Source organism: Schistocerca gregaria, unplaced genomic scaffold, assembly GCF_023897955.1.
Source record: "Schistocerca gregaria isolate iqSchGreg1 unplaced genomic scaffold, iqSchGreg1.2 ptg000764l, whole genome shotgun sequence".
NCBI lineage: Eukaryota > Metazoa > Arthropoda > Insecta > Orthoptera > Acrididae > Schistocerca > Schistocerca gregaria.
In genome coordinates, this window is record NW_026062135.1 from 60,001 (window position 1) to 65,000 (window position 5,000).

The 5,000-nt window shown below is 51.4% G+C and overlaps 1 non-coding gene across 1 annotated transcript in view; it reads right to left on the bottom strand.

Annotated features, from left to right (window-relative positions):
* The window catches only part of LOC126321764 (small subunit ribosomal RNA), a 1,893-nt gene extending 1,612 nt beyond the window's left edge, over nucleotides 1-281 (bottom strand). Inside the window, exon 1 of the ribosomal RNA XR_007558525.1 lies at nucleotides 1-281. This exon is cut by the window's left edge and continues 1,612 nt beyond it. This is a non-coding gene — a ribosomal RNA (small subunit ribosomal RNA).
* Between the last annotated feature and the right edge of the window lie 4,719 nt (nucleotides 282-5,000).

A 5,000-nucleotide genomic window follows, 5' to 3' on the forward strand; every position in this document is an offset into this window, starting at 1 on the left:
AGCCCAAAGTTATTCAGAGTCACCAAGGCAAACGGACCAGACGAGCCAATCCGATTGGTTTTGATCTAATAAAAGCGTCCCTTCCATCTCTGGTCGGGACTCTGTTTGCATGTATTAGCTCTAGAATTACCACAGTTATCCAAGTAACGTGGGTACGATCTAAGGAACCATAACTGATTTAATGAGCCATTCGCGGTTTCACCTTAATGCGGCTTGTACTGAGACATGCATGGCTTAATCTTTGAGACAAGCATATGACTACTGGCAGGATCAACCAGGGAGCTGCGTCAACGAGAGCTGAGCAGCCGGCCGCCCGGGAGTGTGTCCCGAGGGCCCGCGCGAACACGCAAGCGTCCGCTCAATTATTCTGCAAACAGGAGGAGGCTGAGCTCCCCTGCACGATACACCTCGAAACCCTCTCAGGTCCCGGCGGCGCGCAGCGCCGTCCTAAGTACTTGGTCGGGTTCGAGAGAGGCGCAATCGCCCGGAGATAGGCGAGTAGACGCTTTCAGTGCGAACACCCGTGCTCCCAACTGAGCTTGCCGCTGCCGACAGAGGCCCGGGAGCGTGCTGTCGTGGCATTGCCGGCGGGAAACAACACGCGCCACCTACGGTGACCGGCAGCTCCAACGCCAGCGCCACAGAAGGGCAAAGCCCCACTTGGGTGCAGAAGCGAACTCTCCCAGCACAGCGCACGCGCCAACACGTCCGCAGAGCTGCGATACAAACCACCTGCGAGAACCGCCGGGGGCGACCGAGCAGCAGACGGCGTCGCGACGCCGAGTGCCGGGCGGCGGCGCATCCTCAACGCACACAGTCCGCAATCGGACCAGCACACTGCAGATGTCCACCGCGCTTCGCACCGGGCTCGGCAGAACCCACTTTGGCCGCCTGGCGCCGCGCGCCGGGTGCGCCGGCGCGTAGCTGGGACGCCAGCCGGGCCCGTCGGCCGGCGCTCCTGCCACTGGGCGCCCCCCACCAGCCGGCTGTAGTGCGTGCGCTCACGCAGCGCGCGGCCAGCACGCCGGGCGGCCCCCCCTCACCGGCCGGGGACTGTCCCACCAAGCCACAGCCTCGTATCGCTTCATACCCACATGGCCAACTCAGGTTCGGGGGCATGGCGGGTACCGCCGAAACAACCGGTTCACAGATGTACCGATCGTCGCTATCACCGATGCACCTGCAGCGCGAACAACCGCTCAACAACTGATTTCCAGTTCATTTGCGGATCTTTGGCAGCAAACGTATACGTCAATCTACATTTGCGAAATCTACGATTCTGGCATGCCTGCATGTTATGTGTCACGACACGCTACATCAGCCCACATACACACTACGGCATGTACACGAGAGAACACGTGGAAGATGGTCCGCGCACGTGTGCAATGTCCCTTGCGCGGTCGACTGTCAACCGGCCTCTGTAGCATGTCGCAGATGTGGAACGCGGTCCACCGTGGTATCATGTTGTGTGGGGCAATACGATTAAATAGGAAAACCCTCGTCGCTACATCAACAGACGGCTCACGCTGATTCCCGGCAGAGGGAGGGGGGCCAACATGCAATACTTTCGTCCGTACCTACCACATGTCTGTACGGCGTAAAACAGTGCAATCTCGCTGTAATGGGGAGACGAGACAAGTAGCATCGTGCACAACATATGGCCCTTATGATTCGCCATTGTAGGGCGCAGCCGGTGTACGGTCAAGCATGTGCCACATTATGTCACTCAGTACGTAACGACGGATGATCAGTGTGGGTTACGCGTACATCAGCGGACAGTCCACACAGGCCGTACCACAACGTACACTGACTGCATCGACAACCGAATGCAACTGAACAGCTGCAAGGCTCATTTCACAAACAAACGCCTGACCGACCAGCTTGGAAGGGCAGGAGGGGAGGGCGATAGTCGTTCTGTAGCGTTACACCCTTCCAGTGGTTAGCGGGACTGTGTAGAAAGTACGCAACACTCGAAAGACATTTACGTGAGGGTACGCACCATGGCATCGAGAAATACACATGACACCAGAGGATCCAAGCAGTGAACTATGTTCAGAGGGTTGCTGTTAGGCAAAGCTACATTCCTGTGACGTTACATGTGACAGTTAAGGTGCAGTGTAAGTTAGGTTAAGGTGCAGTGTAAGTTAGGTTAAGGTGCAGTGTAAGTTAGGTTAAGGTGCAGTGTAAGTTAGGTTAAGGTGCAGTGTAAGTTAGGTTAAGGTGCAGTGTAAGTTAGGTTAAGGTGCAGTGTAAGTTAGGTTAAGGTGCAGTGTAAGTTAGGTTAAGGTGCAGTGTAAGTTAGGTTAAGGTGCAGTGTAAGTTAGGTTAAGGTGCAGTGTAAGTTAGGTTAAGGTGCAGTGTAAGTTAGGTTAAGGTGCAGTGTAAGTTAGGTTAAGGTGCAGTGTAAGTTAGGTTAAGGTGCAGTGTAACTTAGGTTAAGGTGCAGTGTAACTTAGGTTAAGGTGCAGTGTAACTTAGGTTAAGGTGCAGTGTAACTTAGGTTAAGGTGCAGTGTAACTTAGGTTAAGGTGCAGTGTAACTTAGGTTAAGGTGCAGTGTAACTTAGGTTAAGGTGCAGTGTAACTTAGGTTAAGGTGCAGTGTAACTTAGGTTAAGGTGCAGTGTAACTTAGGTTAAGGTGCAGTGTAACTTAGGTTAAGGTGCAGTGTAACTTAGGTTAAGGTGCAGTGTAACTTAGGTTAAGGTGCAGTGTAACTTAGGTTAAGGTGCAGTGTAACTTAGGTTAAGGTGCAGTGTAACTTAGGTTAAGGTGCAGTGTAACTTAGGTTAAGGTGCAGTGTAACTTAGGTTAAGGTGCAGTGTAACTTAGGTTAAGGTGCAGTGTAACTTAGGTTAAGGTGCAGTGTAACTTAGGTTAAGGTGCAGTGTAACTTAGGTTAAGGTGCAGTGTAACTTAGGTTAAGGTGCAGTGTAACTTAGGTTAAGGTGCAGTGTAACTTAGGTTAAGGTGCAGTGTAACTTAGGTTAAGGTGCAGTGTAACTTAGGTTAAGGTGCAGTGTAACTTAGGTTAAGGTGCAGTGTAACTTAGGTTAAGGTGCAGTGTAACTTAGGTTAAGGTGCAGTGTAACTTAGGTTAAGGTGCAGTGTAACTTAGGTTAAGGTGCAGTGTAACTTAGGTTAAGGTGCAGTGTAACTTAGGTTAAGGTGCAGTGTAACTTAGGTTAAGGTGCAGTGTAACTTAGGTTAAGGTGCAGTGTAACTTAGGTTAAGGTGCAGTGTAACTTAGGTTAAGGTGCAGTGTAAGTTAGGTTAAGGTGCAGTGTAACTTAGGTTAAGGTGCAGTGTAACTTAGGTTAAGGTGCAGTGTAACTTAGGTTAAGGTGCAGTGTAACTTAGGTTAAGGTGCAGTGTAACTTAGGTTAAGGTGCAGTGTAACTTAGGTTAAGGTGCAGTGTAACTTAGGTTAAGGTGCAGTGTAAGTTAGGTTAAGGTGCAGTGTAAGTTAGGTTAAGGTGCAGTGTAAGTTAGGTTAAGGTGCAGCGTAACTTAGGTTAAGGTGCAGCGTAACTTAGGTTAAGGTGCAGCGTAACTTAGGTTAAGGTGCAGTGTAACTTAGGTTAAGGTGCAGTGTAACTTAGGTTAAGGTGCAGTGTAACTTAGGTTAAGGTGCAGCGTAACTTAGGTTAAGGTGCAGCGTAACTTAGGTTAAGGTGCAGCGTAACTTAGGTTAAGGTGCAGCGTAACTTAGGTTAAGGTGCAGCGTAACTTAGGTTAAGGTGCAGCGTAACTTAGGTTAAGGTGCAGCGTAACTTAGGTTAAGGTGCAGCGTAACTTAGGTTAAGGTGCAGCGTAACTTAGGTTAAGGTGCAGCGTAACTTAGGTTAAGGTGCAGCGTAACTTAGGTTAAGGTGCAGCGTAACTTAGGTTAAGGTGCAGCGTAACTTAGGTTAAGGTGCAGCGTAACTTAGGTTAAGGTGCAGCGTAACTTAGGTTTAGGGGCCAACGTGGGTTAGGTTAGGGGCCAACGTGGGTTAGGTTAGGGGCCAACGTGGGTTAGGTTAGGGGCCAACGTGGGTTAGGTTAGGGGCCAACGTGGGTTAGGTTAGGGGCCAACGTGGGTTAGGTTAGGGGCCAACGTGGGTTAGGTTAGGGGCCAACGTGGGTTAGGTTAGGGGCCAACGTGGGTTAGGTTAGGGGCCAACGTGGGTTAGGTTAGGGGCCAACGTGGGTTAGGTTAGGGGCCAACGTGGGTTAGGTTAGGGGCCAACGTGGGTTAGGTTAGGGGCCAACGTGGGTTAGGTTAGGGGCCAACGTGGGTTAGGTTAGGGGCCAACGTGGGTTAGGTTAGGGGCCAACGTGGGTTAGGTTAGGGGCCAACGTGGGTTAACACTAGATCGCGTGTTGGTTAGGTTAGGGGCCAACGTGGGTTAGGTTAGGGGCCAACGTGGGTTAGGTTAGGGGCCAACGTGGGTTAGGTTAGGGGCCAACGTGGGTTAGGTTAGGGGCCAACGTGGGTTAGGTTAGGGGCCAACGTGGGTTAGGTTAGGGGCCAACGTGGGTTAGGTTAGGGGCCAACGTGGGTTAGGTTAGGGGCCAACGTGGGTTAGGTTAGGGGCCAACGTGGGTAAGGTTGCCAGAGATGTGTCAAATCAGGATGTAGGTTTGGCTGGTGTCAGGTGGTGGGTTGGTTCGATGTCTTTACCAGGGGTGTGGCCAAAGGGTATTTTATTACTTGTACCTTTTGTGTTGTGGCGTGGCGTTGCGTCTTGTGTTGATACTGGGTGGACCACTGTGGGTGTTGCTGGCTGATTTGAGCTGCGTTGTTTGCGGGTGATGTGAGACATTGTGTCTTATTAGTGGACGTCACGTTCCTCTTGTCGTTCTTTGGATAGTGTCCTGTGGCAGCGAGGATAAAATGGATGTTGTTGAACGCTAGTGCTTTGGTGCTTTCGCTTTGTTACACACGGAGTGGACTGTGAGATAGGGTGACTGGGTCGAGTGCGGTTCACACTGTCCTCCCCAGTTTACAGTATGTATC